Source organism: Lissotriton vulgaris, chromosome 1_1 (genome assembly GCF_964263255.1).
Source record: "Lissotriton vulgaris chromosome 1_1, aLisVul1.2, whole genome shotgun sequence".
In the NCBI taxonomy this organism is placed as follows: domain Eukaryota; kingdom Metazoa; phylum Chordata; class Amphibia; order Caudata; family Salamandridae; genus Lissotriton; species Lissotriton vulgaris.
Window position 1 is genome coordinate 1837388845 of NC_141685.1, and position 21932 is coordinate 1837410776.

Consider the following 21932-nt stretch of genomic DNA (forward strand, 5'->3'; position numbering starts at 1 on the left):
CAGTACACTAGAACAGTGCCACAATGTAGCCTAACAAATGGTAAAGTATTGATAGTATAACTTGTGCTTGTGTTGGATTTCTTTGACATTGGCTACTCCTACAAGAAATAGTACTGAAGCTGAGTAAGTCTAGAATATATCCTCGGATTCCTTCTCCAGCCTGTTGCTATGACCTTATCCTCCCCAGCAAGTGTGTGGAATTATTGATGTCATTTAGTCACACATCAAGCAAAACCACACAGCCCGGGGGAAGAGGGTTAGGGTTTGTAAAATGGATGGGAATGGGGCTTTCTTTTTGGGTAGGTTTTGTTGAGAGAAAAAAAAGAAAGCACAGCATGGACAAACAATAATTGAACATAAAGACATTTTTGGGTACAAAGCTAACCATAAATCTTTTACGTGACATAAAGGAAGTGCATGCACTACTGAATGCATTGTTACTGAAAAGTAAGTAGTACTTTCGACAACCGTGAATGACAGAATGCGACAGTACAGGGCTACATTAAATTAGGTTTAAAAAATAGCTGAAGTAAAACCTATAGAATGGCTGTAGGGATCAATTTAGAAGCAGAGAGAGATCCAAGAAATGCAGTCACACTCATAGAATAAAACAATGGATACTGTATCTGTATGTTGTTGTAGTTGTCCTGTTGAATTTGGTAAGTAAGTTGCATGCAGCAAACAATTCCTCTTGTTAGCGGCACTCCTCCATTCCAGCTGACGCTTCGCCCATCAATGTTGGTGACCAGAAGACACCCTGTCCACTGCTTGCCAGGCGGATGCTGAATTGCGGCTCGCTAATGTGAAGCCTGACTCTATCCTTTTTTCCCCATTGCACAGACTGAAACCCGGCCTGTAATTATTGAACGAAAAATAGAAAGTGATATAATATTACAACACCACTGATAAATAAATATAAGGTATGTACGCTGTGTAGTGCAAAAAGTCACACTTTGATTTTCCTAATAGACAGTACAATATTTTTGAAAGTGCGTACTCTGTCTAAGTCACCTTTTGAAGGATAAATAAGTATGGGCAAATTAATTTAGCGGATCTTTCCCCTCAAGCTAGGTGTAGTGTAAACTGTGTTTTAGAACAAAATTAGACCTTCCCAGCAGTGCTCCCACCCAGACCCTTACTAAAGCCAGTCGCAAAAATGTAGAAGACCCCGAATCAGATCTCAAAAAACGAGGCCTAGCAGAAAACTGGTGACAAAACGTACTTTGAAATTAAAGGTAGGCCCAAATACCCCCTTAACCACCGTGGATAGTATTCAAACCACTTGCAAGCAAGCAAAAGTATCCATAGCCAGCATTGCTCCAAGACTCGAAAACCCCCCCACCCAAACACATGCAATAGAAATACTGCCAACCCTAACGAGCCCTAGGTTAAGAATAGTGGCAAAGGCTTTCTTTAACTATGCCAAATCCCCCCTTTCCCACCATGGATTTTCTTCAAATGACTTGCAACCAAAATTACACATTCTCACGAGTGCTCTAGGACCCCAGAACTCAGTTGCAAAAATCTAGAACACCCCGAAACACATGCAATCCTGCTGCTAGGGCTAACCCTAACGAACCCTAAGTTACAAAAAGTGCCAAAAGGCTTTTCCTTATGGATTTTGTCCCAACCACTTCTATCCGGTATTAGACCTTCCCAGGAATGCCCCAAGACCCGCCAACCCACCCGCCAAAAAGCACAACACCCCCAAACAGCCAAAAAGGAAAATCTCATACTTACAATATTTCTCGGCCTTCGGTCCAAACGCGCTGTGCAGCTAGGCCATAACTCCCGTTTTCCACCACGGATTTCCTGAAAAGCAAATGCAATCAAGATTAGACTGTCCCAGCAGTGCTCCCAGACCCCAAAACTCACCCACAAACACCCGGAACCCCCCCAAAGAGCACCTCAAAGGCAAGCAAGTCAGCAAAAACACACAAAAAATTCCGCCTCTGATTTGGTCCAAACCACTTTTATCCGGTATTAGAGCTTCCCAGCAATGGCCCCAGAGCCGTCAACCCAGGAGAAAACTAGTAGAAGACCCCCAAACAGCCAAAAAGCAAAAATACAAAAATGGGGACGTAGTCATTTTCTTGCCAATTTCCCAAATCACTCCGCGGGCGCTCTGCAGCTAGGCCCTAACTCCCCTCTGCCAACATGGATTTGCTTCAAACCTCTTGCTAACTAAAGTATCCATAGCCAGCAGTGCTCCCAGACCCCGAAACCCACCCACAAACACCAGGAAGCCCCCCAAACAGGCCCCAGAAAACGCTACATTGAGCAAAATGTCAGAAATAGCAACAAAAAAAATTCAGCATGGATTTTGTCCCAACCACTTCTATCCGGTATTAGACCTTCCCAGGAATGCCCCAAGACCCGCCAACCCTCCCGCCAAAAAGCGCAACACCCCCAAACAGCCAAAAAGGAAAATCTCATACTTACAATATTTCTCGGCCTTCAGTCCAAACGCGCTGTGCAGCTAGGCCATAACTCCCGTTTTCCACCACGGATTTCCTGAAAAGCAAATGCAATCAAGATTAGACTGTCCCAGCAGTGCTCCCAGACCCCAAAACTCACCCACAAACACCCGGAACCCCCCCAAAGAGCACCTCAAAGGCAAGCAAGTCAGCAAAAACACACAAAAAATTCCGCCTCCGATTTGGTCCAAACCACTTTTATCCGGTATTAGAGCTTTCCAGCAATGGCCCCAGAGCCGTCAACTCACCAGCAAAGAAGTAGAACACCCCCACAAGTGCTGAGTCTTTCTTCATTGGGCGTAATCCAGCCCTCTGCTTTGAGGGAAATAGGAGTCTGGAGGAGGAGGATAGAGGAGCATGTTCTTATGAACTTGTGAACCTGAGGAATGCAGACTGCGGCACCTTCAAATCAATTAGCAAACAAGTGAAGACAGTTCTGCTGATGGGCTTGTTATTGTGATTAGGTGATTAAAGTTTGAATTATATTAACTGTGCACAACAAAGAAAGACAGACACACAGGAATAAAAGTGAATAAGGACGAAAAAGAAAGTTATTGATTCATTGTCTCATTTTCAGGGCTTGGTGTCAGGGTCCAGGAATAAGAATAAGGCTTCGTCATCATACTCTGCGAATTCAGGCAGGGTGAGCTCAGTGTCACCTAACAGAGAAGAAATTCCCTCATCTACGTTGCTGTCCACCTCGTCTTCATCCGGCGTGCTTTCTCGTACTTTGTAATCTGGTGGTATGAGGTGCTGATTCATCTTGATCATTGTTAACCTCCAAGGTTCCTCCACTTTGCTTAGCTTTTGCTGTGACCTTTTGAGAACCAAACCCAAGCCGAGTTAGCCAATCCTCTTCAGCATCCAATGTTACTGTTGTGTCTGGTGCAGATGATCCGGTTGCCGGTGTCTTTAACGGCTGAGAGGTCACTTGTGCCACAGCCACAGGTGCAGAAGTGGATTGTTTTGACTGGGGATGGCCTGCTGATGCTGATGCTGATGTACTGCCTTTTCCTTCAATTTTCTGCCGTTCTCTTTCAAACCTCTTGGCTGACAAGGCTAGCCAACGTTTGTACTTTGTAACATCTTCATCAGCAAAAGGAAAGAATGCTCGGCCTGCCAGCGCCTTTTTGTAGCGTGGATCCAGAATAGTAGCACAAATGTAATGCTGTTCTGAGTGGATCATTTTAAGACGTTTATCACCTTGTAGGCGCTCTAATACTTTCTCCGCCAAAACAAAAGGGTCTTCGTTTTTTTCATCTTTTTGAAACACAGAAGACACCTCCTTCAGTTGGTGCTCCAGCATGTACAACAATGGGAGAGCTTTTCTCAAATTACAGTCCTCCTTGCTGACTGCACGCGTGAAGACCTCAAAAGGACGAAGCATGCCTGTCAGGCTTTTAACTATGTCCCATTGCGCCGCACCCATCCTCAGGTCCTTCTGAGCTGTACCCTGTTTTAAGAAATAGTGATCGAGGACCGTGTACTGCTCATACAGACGCTCAAGCATGTAGAAGGTTGAGTTCCAACGTGTTGCTACCTCCTGGATGAGTGCTTTCACTGGCATTCAACATTCATGTAGCCGGCCCCTCAGATGCTTCCGGGCCTTAAAAGAATGGCTGAAATAGTTGCACATTTTTCGGCAGGTGTCCACTACCTCGTACGCTGGACTGTATTTATCACTCAAGAATTTTTTAACAACCAGGTTTATACAGTGCGCCAAACACTGCACTCTGAAATAGTGACCCAGCTTCATGGCCTTAACTACATTGGCGCCATTATCCGTGGAAACATAACCAATCTGGCGTTTTTTTGGGGACAGCCAGTGAAGGACCTTTGTGTTAAACTCATCCAAAATGTTTTGTGCTGTGTGACGTTTCTCCAAAGCAAACATGCATGTTTCCGAGCAGCTTTAAAAACTTGGTCTGGGTCAACACCTGCGTTTAGCTTTGCTTTAACCCCTGAAAAAGAGACCTAGTATGCAGTGATGCACATGTAATCAGCGCCTGCGCCACTGGTCCACATGTCTGTTGTCAGATGTATAGTGTGAACAGCACTCTTCTGCAAAGCTGCCCCAATCACCTCCAGCACATCTTCATGTAGTGCTGGAACCGCAACTCTGGCAAAATAAAACCGGCTAGGAACGTTCCATTTAGGGCAGAGCGCTGCCACTAATTCTAGAAAACCAACCCCTTCTACAAAAGAAAAAGGGAGAAGGTCCAGAGCTAGCATTTTAGCCAGCTTAGTGTTATACAGACGCGTCAGTGGGTGGTTGCGTTCATATTGCGCTTCTGTAAACAACATCTTTTTAATATTGCCCTGGACCAAGCATTTACGGGATGATGATTTCTTTGACCCAGTTACGCTCGCTGATGAACTTTTTCGCATTGGTGTCTCACTCTCTCCCACACTCTTAGTGTGGCTCACATGAGGTGTGCTGCTGACAGGGGTACTGGGTGTAAGTGAAGTGTTTGACACGTCTTCTTCCTCCTCGTCATCATCAGATGAAACATCAACGTTTTCATTACGTGTAATTCGGGCTTCCTTGATCGCCTGTAGGTGCGCAAACCATTGGACAGTGTGCTGTCTCTTAAGATGACCTCTCTGGCCTCCGGTACCATAGTTGGTACCAACCTTACCACGACTAACTGCAAGCTTACAAATGCTACAAATGGCTATGTTTTCCCTTTTAGGACAAACACTAAAGAAGTCCCAAGCTGGGGACTTGAATTGTCTGTGGGGGCCGGAGGAGGCGGCGATACTGGTTGTGGGGATCATGCTGCTAATGCCAGATGGAGTGGAGGATGTGGATTGCCGAACTTTAGTACGTTGTGCACTTTCACCACCACTAATTGAGGTCGAGGTGGATGGAGGTCCCTTCTGGCGAGGATGAAATATGGAAGCAGTACGTGTTGGTGTACTAATTAACTCCAATGATTGTTGTGTTTCCATTGCCTCCTAGTCGACATCATCATCACGCTCAGCCGCTTCTCGGGCTAGGGTCAAAATGTCTGTTTGCTGCATGCCCGCTGGGGCTGCAGTGACCTTTATGATGACTGGGTCGTCGTCGTGAGAGCCTTCATCAGCAGCAGTATCCGCCACTTCTTGTTGAGCCTCATCACACTCCAAAACTATGGTTTTTCGATGACCTTCCTTTTACGCTTAAGTACCTTTGTCAGATCATGGTGTGCCTCACTCTCAGACGGCTGAGGTGGTTCCCAATTTTCATCCATATCATCAGAAGGAGGTGGGCTTGAAGAAGATGAAGACACCACCCTTGATCTTTTCCTTATTAGGGATGTGGAAGACAATGAATGATCATCAGGAGGAGTGGCTTCCTCAAATGATACCTCGCCTTGATTGTCGATTTCCTGAGGTGCCCCTACTTGGGGAGGAACAACTATTGTGGGCACTTGTGACCCTCCATGCACCTCTGCTTGCGCATCTCCTTGCGCTGCCTCTCCTTCCATATGTACTTGGGCTTGTACTTGCACATGTGGTTGTTGTTGCGGCTGTGGTTGTTCAACACTCGTCAGATGAGTTACAACAACCTGTGTTGATTCAGGGACATTGCTGCTGCTTTCTTGCGATGAGCCAACATCACTGGTCGATGGTGATTGAACAACTAGACTAAGTGCCTCTGCAGCACTCAAGGGCTTGGACTTAAGTTGGCATGGTGGTGGTGGTGGCACTGAGCCCAATGGAGCGGGGGTGCTGCTCCCAGCTTGGTCCCCAGCAGATCCCGCTGCTGCTGCAGGCGTACTTTTTTTTTTACTCCCAAAAAATGTGGCGGGCGGCACACCAGTCTCCTTGGTAACTTGCTTCTTCTGCTCCTTACTGGCAACTTTCTTGCTAGAGGAACTACGGGGAACTTTTTTTGGGGCCATCTTCTTCAGGGCAGGTCAGAACAGCAGGCCGCAGTTGCACGAGTTGCAGAGTTGTCTGTGGCCAGACGTGACGTCGCGTGACGTTATGCTGCACACACACACCGCTGCAGGACTTCTTCCTGGCACTGGTGGTTCTCTTGAGTCTTGTGCACCTAAAAGAAATGGAAGACAGAGGAACATCAGTTCAGTTATACACCCCCAAAAAATCGAAAAAACACAGAAAAATCAGCCCAATCCCATGCCCTCCATGATGTTTAAATTCAAGACACCCCACAGAAAGACTAGGCACATGCACCACTCACTAGCCATGGTGAAAAGGCCACAACAACAGCCAAAAAAAACGAAAATCACAGAAAAATCAGCACAATCTCAAGCCCTCCATGATGTTTAAATTCGACACCCCACAGAAAGACTAGGCCTATGCACCACTCAGTACCCCTTGGCCACAAGGAAGTATACGCCCCCGGGGGGGCATCGCAATGGATTTCACATGAGGCATGATGGTTTGTGTAGTTCGTTATCAGTCCCATATTCTTCACTCTACAGTGAGCAATGCTTAACAATGTTTGTTGCTTCTGAAACTGATTACCGTGACTCCCCTGCATCCTAGCATTAGAGCATTCTGGGGACCGTGCCAAGTCTGGTCTTTGGTGGCGCCGCTACCCGCGTTGATCTCGCAGTCACACAAAATTGGTCCAAGTTCGGGCAGGAATGGCGCTCTTAGTCGGTGGTGCGTGGATCGCGGCACGACCGAGCCACGCACGCACGCACGCACTGAAAAAACCATAGCTTTTACGGACGTTATAGTTAGGAATTAGCATTTTTAAAAATGTAGAAATTTTATGAAAAACCAATAGGTTTCAGGAACGTTATAGTTAGTTGGACATTTCACTCGCCAAAACGATAAAAACTCTCCTGTTCTAGTTAGTTGAGCTAACTATAACTCGTGCCTCCGCAATGCACAGTTGATGACGTCACATATTACACCATTCATGACATGGCCAGTGACATCACTGATGACATCTCAAATGACTTCACTGATGACATCATCCAGTGACTATGTGTTTCTATAAAATGTAAATAAGTTTTATATATATATATGCCAAGCTGTATTGAAGAATGAATGGGTGTATAAGAGTAAGCATGGTTCCTTTAGTAGGCGTGTGACTGGCTGTATAAGTGAATGTTTAATTGTGTCTTGCTTAATGCATATGTTAGCGACTGATACACACATTCACACAGTTTAGGTTGTCAGTTGGTGTGTAAGTGGTTGCATGGGTTGGTTAGCAGCTAAATCAGGACCTATATGGGCTATTGATTTTTTAGTCTAAGTATCTGTATGGGTGCCTGAGTGTCCGTGCCGGCGAGTGTGGGGTGTATGCCCGTGCATAGATGTGTAAGTGGATAATTCACTGGGTATATGTGCTCAAGTCTGTTTCTCTAAAGGGTTGTATGGCTGGGTGAGTGTGTGTATGGCAGTGTTGGTAAGTGAATGGATGCCTCAGTGGTACATGTGTAAGTAACTGCGTATGTGAAAGGCAGTATATGTGAGTGTTGGACTGTATAAATGACTATATTTGACAGTGAGTGATTGTGAGAGTGCCTGTTTGGATCAGTGTGTGCTTGTATTACTTATCGTATTAGAGTGTAAGTATGTATTAGTATATATTGAAATAAGGTACGTATAAATCTGCACAGGTGAGTAAATGAAAGTGTTATTGATTATTTCCATGACTGACTAGGTGTGTAAGTAACTCTATGAATAAGAGGCGGTGTGTGGGTGTCTATATAGATATGTGAGTGCATATGATAATGCTGCATTAATAGCTAACTGTATGTATGAGTAACTGTATGTGTGAATGAGTAGATCTGTGTGTACATCTAGGAATTAGTGAGTGGATATGTTAAATGGTATTGGTGTTTTGATTGTTTTGAAAATGATAGTCTGTATTTCAGACTGGGTGTTTCAACTGTTATAGTAGAGTGTGATGAGGTGCAGCAGAATTTTCACATGGATGATGTCATCAGTGATATAATATGTGATGTCATCAGCAGTGGATTGTGGGCGCGAGTTATAATTAGCTCATCTGACTATAACAGGGGAATTTCTATTGTTTTGTATGAGTGAACTGTCCAACTAACTTTAACATTCCTGAAACCTGTGGTTTTTTCAGTGAATTTCTAAGGTTTTTTATATGCTAATTTTGAACTGTAACGTCCCTGAAACCTATATTTTTTTGTGAATTTCAAAGGTTTTTAAATGCTAATTCCTAACTATGTCTGTAAAACCTATGGTTTTTTTCAGTACATTTCAAAGGTTTTTTAAATCTTAATTTCATATTTTAATATTTATAAAACCTGTATTTTTTCTAATTGTTTATTAATATTTTGCAACTCTATTATCCTTTTCTTAACTTAAAAATGATGTAATATTTTAAATCTTCCCCCCAAAAATATGTATATCACTTTTTCTTTTTTTTTAGAGAAAACTAAAGTCCTGTACCGGTAGTCTACCAAACTCCATCAGCATGCAAATCCTATCCACCCTATTGAAAAATTGTGCATTTGGAATGCAATGCGTTCGTGACACTATGTCCCATGTACGTACAACATACGGACGAGGTTACGCCACCTACTAGTTTGGTATGCAATGGATATGCAGTACCAAGCCGCGCATTACATCATGTATGTACGGGATCGCGCCTGCTGCATGTTGCCTCTGCGACAAGTGCACACTGTCAGACCGTGTCTTACATCATAGATGTATGGTGTTGCGCGGGGTACACCATTTCCTCATTTTTTTATGTCTAAAAAGTATATGTAAATAACTTTAAAGTGCATATGACAGCAAGCGATAATGTAAAATATTTCAAACATTTATAGATTTCTAACTGTAATATACATATTATAGTAAATGTATTGTTTCAAAATTGCATCTGGTGCGGTCTCCTTCTGCACTGAGAGTGCGATTATCATGTGACCTTAAAAAAAGCTTTTGATTAGTTCATAACATTTTCCATTGTAGCAGTTGAAGGACGCCACCCATTTTAGTCATTCTCTCTACAGCATTTCATGAGACACACCACTTCTGCTTTCAGAGCTTTTCTGAAACGTTTTGCTATGTACACATATCTTGCACTACACACAACATTCAACCACCATCTTCATCAACATTCATTGTCTGTAAAGTAGCTTTCCACCTATGATAGCCATACACCTAAAAGTTACATAACCTATGTTTTCCCCACTACCAGAGGTAACATAGTCACATACACTGCCCACAGCACACTGTAATGTAATATGGCCCAGGGGCAGTATCATGCATAGATAATGAACACATATACACAGATAGATAGTGGAAGTGGGTATGGGCACATGCGCTCAACACCTTTTTATTACTATGTTCAGATATCCAGTGATGTCTGTGGTGGATGCGTGTGCAATCAGTGTAAACCAGCCCACAAGGAATAGTTGCTATCATCTACTACAACAGTAATCATTAGATCACACACAGACAATCAATAATAAAAGAATAAATAGTTTGTATTGCAGTAAGGTAGGGACAGTATATGCAAAGTAATACAGAAAAATATTCTATTGTAAAAGAAACACAACTTATGGTATACTGAGACACAATTAATAGATCTGAAATAATACACGAAAAGATTGTATCATAAAGGATCCATGAGTTCTAGTGCACTCAGATAGCCACATCAAAATCATTCAGCATGTCAACACCCAGCGATGATGCGTGCTGTAGACGGGCAGACCGTACTAGGAGTAATATCTGTTGCCATCAACAGAATATCATCTGCAATAGCAAATCAATCTAAATTGTGAACACTGCTGTCTACAGTGTAGACCAGAGAGAGCATTAACAAGGGCCCACAGCTACATAAGGTGGAATTCAGCTACACAGTTTGTTATATGCGAAGCAACAAAAAGCGTGTCTTTAGCCTGTAATAATACGTATGCATGGTGTAGACAGAGCGCACTGTAGCAATGTCGTTTTCTATAGAACTGCGCCATCTACAAGACCAACTCGATCTGAATTGTGAACACTGCTATCTGCAGTGTTAATTGTAGACAGTACTCACACAGACATTCATGAATAATTTCTCTCACTTCCTCTTCACAAAAGACAACAACATAAATTGCAGAAAAACCTGCAATAAATAAAACAAAACAATTCAAATACCATTTCTGCTGTCCACAGTGTAGACTATTCAGTGTTACTTTGGACTTGCAAGATGAATTTGGTCATTGTAATAAACCTATAAGTCATTTAAAAAAAATTCTTCAAGCAAGTATACTAAAAACATAATATGTATATTCCAATAGACATTGTCATTACTTGACTACTGGATTCTATAATTAAACAATCAGCACTCGATCTGAATTGTGAACACTTCTGTCTGCATTGTAGACCAGACTCACTATTCATTAACACCTGACAGCCATGTACTGTTCAATTCGAAAGCATGGACTAGTTCCAACAATTAGCTACGGAAGCTCCGAGTCTGATGCACCTCAATGGAGGGAGTTGTAGGAAAACCAAACAACATTAATATTGGACATCTTCCATTGTGGAATCAATACACCGTTCCACTGTTGGGACCTAGAGTTGCTTGCACCTGGTTGAAGGGAGTACCTTCATCTCCACTCTCCAATAAAGTTCTTACATTCTCCATTTTCAGATCAAGACACCATTCCACTGTTGGGATCTAGAGTTTGATGCACCTCAACGGGGGGTACCACAAATCATCACAAACTGTAACTTCTGACATCCTCAATCATAGAATCAAGACCCCGTTCCACTGTTCAGACCTACTGTACCGTGGTGTAGTCCACCAACTACAATCAACCAAGGCCATTATTCATATGCAGCAGTTAACTACGAAAGGCTGACACGCCTTGTCAGAAGGACCTCTGAAAATTCACCTGCATGTTATATTGGACACCGTCCATTGGGGAATCAAGACACCGTTCCACTGTTGGTACCTGGAATTTGATGCACCTCATTGGAGGGGCTACACAGAAATCATCACAAACTTTAACTTTTGACATCCTCAATCATAGAATTAAGACCCAGTTTCAATGTTCGGACCTGCTATACCATGGTCTATTTCAGAGACATCAGTCATGCAAGCCCAATAATCATGTGCAGCAGTTAACTACAGAAGCAAAAAGTGTGATGTACATCAACAGAGACAGTTCTGTGAAAACCCAGGAAAAGGTTATATCGGACATCGTCCATTCTAGGATCAAGATACCTTTCCACTATTGGGACCTAGAGTTGGTTGCACCTGGTCAAACGGAGTACCTTCATCTCCAATCTCAGATGCAGTTCCAACATCCTCCATTGTGGGATCAAAACACTGTTCCACTGTTGGGACCTACAGTTTGTTGCACCTGGTCGAAGGTGATACACAGAAATAAACAAAGACTTCAACTTCCGACATCATCAATCATAGAAGCAAGACCCGGTTTCAGTGTTCGGACCTGCTGTACTGCGGTTTACTTTACCGACTACAATCAACCAATCCCAATAATCCTGTACAACAGTTAGCTACATAAGCACACACTGTGATGCACTTTAACAGAGGGAGTTCTGTGAAAAGCAAGCAGCAAGTTATATTGGACATCGTCCATTGCTTGATCAAGACACCGGTCCACTATTGGAATCTAGAGTTGGTTGCACCCGGTCAAAGGGGGTACACAGAAATTATTACAGACTTCAACTTCTGACATACTCAACCATAGAATCAAGACCCCGTTTCACTGTTCGGACCTGCTGTACCACATTGCAATTTCAGCTTCATGCATAGGAATGGCTGCTTCATTTTACAATATTGGTCATCCAAGAAGATTGTGACTACATGGAACATTAGTTTCACTATCTTGAGAACTTGCTAATTTCAGCTGTAATAGTCTTTTCCTGTTCAACTTCATGATTCAACATTTTTACAAATATAGCAAAAATTGTTCATGCAACGTTTCCTTTACATATATTACAAGAGTCTTCGTTACAGTCAAAGTCTCCAAATATTTTGCTTTATCTACACCGTGGCTTAAATAGTTGCAGAAGTGCTAAATAGTAAAATTCTTGCTTATCTAAAGTTTCACAGCTAACTTTCTTGTGGTTTATGGGATTACTCTGTGCATATTTTAGTAAACAGCCATGACATCCAACTACTGCATATTTTCCTTTTTTTAAATTCTCTTTAACATTTCTTTTCAAGCTGTAATGTTGAAGTACTTCAAACAGACATATCTGTGCCAGATGTTGACTCCTGTTCTGTTAGTAAGTGTCCAACATATTAGTTTTACGATTGTCTGCACTGTCTGTTTCATTTACTGCTAATTCTTCAATTTCTTCAAATGATTTCAAGACTCCATTTCATTTGCAGGCAAGACCTAAACTTACCCAAATGATTCCTCGTGACTTTGACTCTAAACTTGAAGAGCACAATCAATCTGAACATTCATGCATACATACTAATTTCTCTGTGGGATAGCATTTTCAAAGTAAAGCTGTGCAATTCTTTACTAAGGCTTTTTTCTTGTGCAATTTCTTCCCACAGTGTTTTCCATCTCTATTTTTTCGGATTTTATTATGTACAATGTAACATAACATGCAACATGAATGGAGTTATCTGTAACATACTGAATGTCCATGTTCGCATTCCACATTTTTAAAATGACTGGATTGTAATCATTGATATACTTTGACACTTGTCTTCTTTTTAACTTGTAGTTATTCCTTTGAGATTTTCCTTTGAGATTCTTCCTTTACAAATGACAGGACAGGAAAAACTAAACCGACATCTGGTGTACACTTTTCCTTTAGACTTTTTCTCAGTTTAGGAGTAGTAAAGTTTCCTAACTTTACTACTCCTAAACTGAGAAAATCCTAACTTTAAAACTTTTGGTATTCACAGAAGGCATTTAGGAGTCACAAAGTTAGGAGTCCTAAATTTAGAACTCCTACACTGAAAAAATCCTAACTTGAAGACTTTCGGTATTCACAGAAGGCATTTAGGAGTCCTAAAGTTAGGACTTCTAACTTCTGTGAATACTGAAATGAGTAAGTGCCTTCTGTGAATACCAAAATGAGTAAGTGCCTTCTGTGAATACCAAAATGGTAGTAAGTTTAGGATTGTGTCTTAAGTTAGTTCTGTGAATCGGGCCCAGTGTAAGCTTCCATTGAAATCTGCAATGGCACCAAGTTTCATAATTTTACATCAATGCCATCAGCCTTCTACCACAGTACGAGAGTGTCTATCAGCACAAAAAATTCTTATCCACAAAAATGTTGTGTAATTTGTAAACCTGTCTGCTGGAACACTCATCATCAAAAGGTAATAAAACATGGGAATTTGCCAGAAAAACATATACCATACCATAAAGCGATTCATAAATGGGCACACTGCCACTGCACCACCCTCTTCCGCATCCTTCCTTAACTTAACAAAATTAAAGAAAGAGCCACACCAAACCTAGTAGACACACTATAGCAATACTTACTTTCAACAGATGTCTCCTGAAAAGCTCATCAGCAAAAAGTATTAAAACATATCCCATGCCATAAGGTGCTTTATAAGGGATGTATGTCGTTACTATGCATGCTTTTACAACGCATGCCTTTACCACGCAACTTTTACAATGCAAGTCATTACAATGACTTGCGTTGGGGGGCGCTGGATAGTGAATAGTTTAATTTACTATTCCAACTCCTGTCCCCGTGGATAGTAGGGAAGGTTTTGGATAGTGAATTAAACCATTCCCTCTCCTACAGCGTCCCCAGCGCAAGTCGTTGTAACGACTTGCATTGTAAAAGTTGCGTGGTAAAGGTAGTGCGTGGTAAAAGTTGCGTTGTAAACGCTGTTCCCCGTTTATAAGTGCTCCCAGTCAAGCTTAGTAGCTTGACATCTATACATTACTAAATTCTGTGTTTCAATCAGCAACATAACCACCTCCCCCACACCCACCCCCGCCCTTGGTTAACCCTACAAAATCAAACAGAAACCCCTACCATTCCTAGCAGCGCCACTATACCCATAGACAGGGTTAATTTTAACAGATGTCTGCCGCAAAACATATATCAGCAAAAACTATTCAAACATGCACATTGGCGGGTAAATCATAAACCATCCCATAGAACGGTTTATAAATAGGCCCTGTGAAACTACATCACCTTTACATGCCCATGTTACAAATATCCGTCTTACAATCAGCAACATATGTACCTTCCCCACCCCCACCCATGCCCTTGCTTAACCTTACCAAATCAAACAATGAGCTCCAGCACTCCCGTTACCGCCACTATAGCAATACATAGACTTAATTTGAACAGGTGTCTGCCGGAATGTCGCCGGAACCCTCATCAGCAAAAGCTATTAAAACATGCAATTTTGCAACTCAAACATACAGCATACTCGCCCACCCTATGTGTGCGGCCAACACCGTCCCCACATGGCAAGCTCTATGTGATTCGCTTGCTGATGCTTTCGAGGAGAAAATCTGCAAAATCCTGGAGGGTTTGCAGGATCCAGTCAATCCGACTACTGGTTTGGGAGCTCCGGAGGCGATGGCCAGTTGACCCCTGCAGAGGGTCTCTCACCTCTGTTTGGAAGCTCCGGCCATGCCTTCCAGTCGACCCCGACCAGAGGACCATGCACTCAGCTTGGGAGCTCCGGCGATAGAGTCCAGTCGACCCCAGCTGAGCAGCTTTCCCCTCCCCTCCTTGGAGGAGTTTGGCAGCCTGGCTCTCACAATTTCATCTGGTTCGCCGCTTGATCCTTTCCCTCCAAAATTCTGGAGGGTGTTTCAGGAGGAACTTTTCCAGCCTCTGCACTCCATCTGCTGCCAGTCGTTTGAAACAGGGACGGTACCGGACTGCTGGAAGAAGGCAGTGGTATCTCCGCTCCTAAAAAAATCTACGCTTGATCCCGCCTGTCTCTCCAACTATCGGCCAATTTCCCTGCTTCCTTTTCCAGTCAAAATCATGGAAAAACTGGTCACCCGTACGCTGTCCAGCTTCTTAGAAGGCAACACCTGGTTGGATGAGACGCAATTCGGTTTCCGCCCAGCTCATGGGACGGAATCCGCGCTAGTGACCGTGTTAGACAACCTGCGGGCGCGAGTCAACAGTGGTTGGGCAGCCTTCCTGGTGCAGTTCGACATGTCGGCCGCGTTCGACACGGTCAGCCATCCTACCTTGATCATGAGGCTGGAAGAGTGCGGGGTCAAAGATAAGGCCAGGGATTGGCTGAATTCTTATCTGGACAACCGTCAGCAACAGGTATCGCTCCCTCCCTTCAGCTCAGAGGAGCGGAGAGTAGGACAAGGAGTACCTCAGGGCTCAGCCATCAGCCCCATACTCTTTAATATTTACCTCCGCCCTCTGGTCCAGCTTATTAAATCATTTGGGATCTCCACATTTAACTATGCGGATGACACCCAGCTGGTCTTTTCACTGGAGGGACAGGATGCAGTCCCATTGGAAACCTTCCACCGGTGCATGCAGGCTTGAACTTGCTGCAGTTTAACGGGACTAAGACAGAGGTCCTGTACTGTTCCAACGACCGAGTCCCCCTGGGATCTCCCAGACGACTTCTGGCCTTTGTCATTTTCAGAGACGGTGTCAGCTGCACAATCGGCGCGCAACTTGGGTGTCATTTTCGGTCCCAACTTGCGGCTTGATCTGCACGTAAATAAGACCACCTCAACGTGCATGATGATGATCCGCATGCTGCGTAAAGTTTTGCCCCTCCTCCCTGAGCAAGCCAGACCCGAAGTAGTGCGGAGTACCATTTTAAGTCGACTCGACTATTGTAACGCACTACTTCTGGAGGCCCCGATAACACTACTGGGCAAGCTCCAAAGGGTGCAAAACATGGCTGCCAAACTCGCTCTCTCCCGCCCCTACCACAGCTCATCCACGGCAGCGCTACAGGAACTCCACTGGCTGCCGGTCCATCTACGCGTTCGCTACAAAGCAGCGTGCATTGTGTTCAGGGCCATTCATGGCCTGGGCCCGGTCCCTTTGCGGAAAATGTTCGCCTGGTACCTTCCACCCCGAGCTTTACGCTCTTCTACATCCAGGCTACTTGTAGTACCGCGCTTTCAGAGAGTGAGGATGGGCGGCCGATCGTTCAGAGTAGCGGCGGCCAAACTTTGGAACTCCCTGCCGATATCTCTAAGGAGTCTTGAGGATCTCTCAGCCTTTAGGAAGGTGTTAAAAACCCACCTTTTCCCCAGGATAGGCTAAGTCGCTGAATTGTTGGCTCACCGTTCAAAGCGCCAGGATGCCCTTGGGGTGACAGGTCTGCGCTCTACAAATATACCACAAATACAAAATACAAATACTAATACCATAATATGGTTTATAAATAGTCACAGTACCACTGCACCACCTCAACAACTGCCCTTGCTTAACTTTACGCAATAAAAGAAAGAGCTCCAGCAAATGTGGCAGCACCACTATAGCCATACAGAGCCTTAATTTCAACAGATGTCTCCTGAAATGCTCACCAGCAAAACGTATTAAAACATGCAAATTCCTAGTAGCGCCACTATACCCATACACAGGCCTAATTTTAACAGGTGTCTGCTGGAACACTTACCAGTAAAAATTATTCAAACATGCAATTTGGTAGGTAAGACATAAACCATCCCAAAGCATGGTTTAGAAATGGGCCCAGTCAAACTACACCTTCTTTACAATCTAGACATATATATGTTATGAAAGTCGTTTAAACACTCTGTAGAGTGTATAGAAGGGAATGGGGAGTGTAAAAAAAGTTCTAATTCCCTAAACTTTTGATATACTTGCCATTTACTGTATCTATATTACAGATATTAAACGGAATGAATAAATTGACGAGGGTCTCAAAAGGTATAGTAAAGGTCAGCATCAGTAAAACACGGACCTCTTCAACACCTACATATATCCACCACAGCGACACAGCCTAACAAATAGTATCACTTAAAATCACCTTTAGTTCTCTAATGTCAACAAAGTCATACAGAAAATATTATCTCTCACACATTTATAAAACATCTCTTTTAAAGAAGCACTCCCCAACCACATCTATTCCATAAGAACAAACAAGAATTAATAAGTTTACTACCGTATATTTCAGTATATCTACCTGTTCATTAATCACTAGTAAGAAACTACAAAAACTATTAACTATACCCAAATGCAAACCAGAAACCATGTTCATATAATATCCCAACCTAGGATCACATGATTCAAACATATAAAGGGAACGTATCACTTTTCCTATCTGCTTCTCCTCTCCATGTAATCTCCAAACACTGTAGACGGCCTCACAGTACAACAACCTACCTTGACTTACATTCAAATCTACCTCTCAGTGTAAGAAATGAGGCCACAACCTGCCCACATAACATTTCTGGATTTCGTTTAATCGCATTTAACTTAATAGCACATACATCTCCTACCACCACCCCACCCCACTATTTCCACAAAACGTTTAATTTGCAAACATGCAACAGTTTGTTTACCTCCCTGCTTACATTACAAACACAAATTAATGCGGTACCTCATTTTCAAACCATCCAGTCCCATAAAGATGACAAACTACACTTCTACTCTGTGAAAAATTTAAGTATGGGCAAATTTTGCAAATCAGCGGTTCATGAATTAGCGCGAAATCGCAAAAAAGTCAGCGAATACGCGAATTTCCCTGCAAAATCGTGGATTTTTTTGCGATTTTGCACCATGCTTAACTGGAGTACTTTCTACTGGCTAATCAGTAAGTGCTACCTCATTGGGTAAATGTATAGTGCTTTTCCTGCACTACAGCTGCGTAGGGCCAGAAGAGTTGCCTCCAGTGACCATGTGTGTGTAACTTTGCCATCGCACCGAAGGGCGCCGGGGTCCCTCGAGTGAGCTGTCCATCATAGTCTGTAAAGGGTGGTAAGACGGTGCACACCGCTATTGTGTGGGGGGGCAAATGGGGGGGCTTCTTTGTGAGTTCACATACCTCTTGTGTGTATAAGAGGTCAGGCACAGATCAGAGCAGCATATGAGGAGAAAGAAGCTACTGGTTACAGGAACTGCACGGGGATTGCACTTGTGAAAGTCAAGGATGCAAAAGCCTCCATCAAGCATCATAGCTAATTTTTGACTGTAGATATGGGGAGAAAGCACACCTGCCCAGCCTCGACAAAGCGCACGATTATTTGGGGCTGATTAACTTTGCTATCGCGCCGAAGGGCGCCGGGGTCCCTCGAGTGAGCTGTCCATCATAGTGGGTAAAGGGCGGGAAGGCGGTGCACACCGCTAGTGTGTGGGGGCAAATGGGGGGGCTTCTTTGCGAGTTCACATGCCTCTTGGGTGTATAAAAGGTCAGGCACCGATCAGAGCAGCAGATGGGGACAAAGAAGCTACGGGTTACAGGATCTGAATGGGGATTGCACTCGTGAAAGTCAAGGATGCAAAGGCCTCCATGAAGCATCATAGCTAATTTTCAACTGTAGATATGGGGAGAAAGCACACCTGCCCAGCCTTGACAAAGAGCAGAATTTCTTGGAGCTGATTAACTTTGCCATTGCGCCGAAGGGCGCTGGGGTCCCTCGAGTGAGCTGTCCATCATAGTGTGCAAAGGGCGGGAAGACGGTGCACACCGCTAGTGTGTGGGGGGCAAATGTGTTGGCTTCTTTGCGAGTTCACATGCCTCTTGTGTGTATAAAAGGTCAGGCACCGATCAGAGCAGCAGATGGGGAGAAACATACTACCGGTTACAGGAACTGCACAGGGATTGCACTCATGAAAGTCAAGGATGCAAAGGCCTCCATCAAGCATCATAGCTATTTTTTGACTATAGATATGGGGAGAAAGCACACCTGCCAAGCCTCGACAAAGCGCATGATTTCTTGGGGCTGAACAACTTTGCCATTGCGCCGATGGGCGCTGTGGTCCCTCGAGTGAGCTGTCCATCATAGTGGGTAAAGGGCAGGAAGACGGTGCACACCGCTAGTGTGTGGGGGGGCAAACGTGGGGGCTTCTTTGCGAGTTCACATGCCTCTTGTGTGTATAAAAGGTCAGGCACCGATCAGAGCAGCAGATGGGGAGAAAGAAGCTACTGTTTACAGGTACTGCACGGGGATTGCATTCGTGAAAGTCAAGGATGCAAAGGCCTCCATCAAGCATCATAGCTAATTTTCGACTGTAGATATGGGGAGAAAGCACACCTGCCCAGCCTTGACAAAGTGCACGATTTTTTGGAGCTGATTAACTTTGCCATCGCGCTGAAGGGTGCCGGTGTCCCTCGAGTGAGTTGTCCATCATAGTGGGTAAAGGGCGGGAAGACAGTGCACACCGCTAGTGTGTGTGGGGGGGGCAGACGAGGGGGGATTCCTTGCGAGTTCACATGCCTCTTGTGTGTATAAAAGGTCAGGCACTGATCAGAGCAGCAGATGGGGAGAAAGAAGCTACTGGTTACAGGAACTGCATGGGGATTGCACTCGTGAAAGTCAAGGATGCAAAGGCCTCCATCAAGCATCATAGCTAATTTGTGACTGCAGATATGGGGGGAAAGCACACCTGCCCAGCCTCGACAAAGCGCACAATTTTTTGGGGCTGATTAAGGAGTTACTGAATTTGACCTTCAACTCGGGCACCTGCTTTATCTATATCTGTAAGTGCTTCTTGTTCACGGAGCCTCCTTGTCTACTTGTAACTATTCTGTGACCCTGCTTCGAGGGTCAGAGAATAGTTGCAAGTAGATAACGTGGTGCCGCTCAGGAAGCACTTACAGGGTTCTCGCTGCGGTCCTGAATGGGCGCAGACCTCCTCTCCACAATCGATTCAATGTTAAATCATTGACGCCATAACACCGGTGAAAGTGTCAGCAGTGCAAAATTTTATTTAAAAGTGTCAGAGCAAGTGCCCTCCCTGACGCGTTTCGCTCCGCGAACGGAGCTTGGTCCGTTCGCGGCTATATATTTATATATACGGCTATATATTTATATATTACCTACTGGCGGTCGCCAGTAGGTAGATGTAGTTAGGATCTAGTTTCCATAGGGAATCCGCAACATTCTATTTTGAATAACATTTGTGCCGGTCGATGAATCTTCGCCAAATTCTCCAAGAAAATGGCCTGCTCTGCTCCGCTCCTTCCCTGAGAGTTTAGTGGTGATTCATGAAGCAGGGGCTGAGAAAAAAGGGGGGCCCCAAAACGTGTTTTCCCCACGCAATTTTCCAAAGGACCTTTAACCAGGGTTACAGCCCGAACGGCTGAACGGAATTACACCAAATTTGGCAAAATGGTAGAGATCTGTTTGCAGATTACGCTTTTTGTTAAATGGTGTATATCCGTTCAGTAGTGCCTGAGAAAATCAAAAGTAAAATCATAGATAGATATACCGTACTCTGTGCTGTTCTCTGTAGCATACTCCGTACCGTCCCGAGCACGAGCTGCATGCTAATAGGCTGTCAACACTTCAAACCAGGAAGTGTTGTTTGGCAGGGTGGGATCCTCACGGCTCCCGCCCTACCATTGCAAACTGCTTTGATTTTTGAAAGAGAGAGCAGGAAACCTGCTCTCTCTTTCAAAAATCAAAGCGTATTGCTTTTTTGCATGTTGAGCAGCATGTTAGCTGCTCCCCAAGCAGAAAAGCAAAGCCGGCTCCCGCAGGATGTGGGGAGCCGACAGGGACCGTGGGGGGCTTGGGGACCCCCCATGGTCCCCAACGGAGATGGCAGGACCCAGGACCCAGAGGATGGGGTCCCTGGGGCCATAAGTTACCCAGGAGGGGGGCCACACGGCCCCCCTCCATAATTGAAAAAAAAAAAAAAATGTGGCAGGCCCCGGGGGTGTGGTCCCCGGGGCCGTAATGGGGCATAGGAGGGGGGCCACGTGGCCCCCTTCCCGTAAAAAATTTTTTTTAAAAGGAATTGGGGCAGGCCCTGGAGGATGGTGTCGCCAGGGCCAACAAAAAAAGAAGGGGGGCTACACAGCCCACCTTCTTAAACGTACTTTTAAAAAAAGGGATCGGGAGGAGGCCACACCCCCTCCCTGCTCCTCTCTGCAAACACGCCCCCTGGTGCTTTTGCAGAGGTGGAACTAATTCCACTTGCATACTGGGGTCCCTGGGGGCCAACTAGCCCACAAGGAGCCTCCTGTATGGGCCAGGGGGCTCCCTTGCAGAGAGGTGTAATGAGGCCACGTCCCTTTTTACACCTCTCTGCAACACAGCCCCATGGTGCTTTTTCAGAGGGGGAACTAATTCCCCTTGCATAATGGGGGTCCCTGGTGGCCAACTAGCCCACCACCAACCTCCAGTATGTGCCTCTCTGCAACGCAGCCCTCTAGCGCATACAGGAGGTTCCTGGTGGGCTAGTTGGCCCCCAGGGCCCTCCAGTATGCAAGGGGAATTAGTTCCCCCTCTGAAAACGCACAAGGGGGCTGCGTTGCAGAGAGGTGTAAAAAGGGGCGTGGCATCATTACACCTCTCTGCAATGCAGCCCCCTGCAGCATACTGAAGGTTCCTGGTGGGCTAGTTGTCCCCCAGGGACCTCCAGTATGCA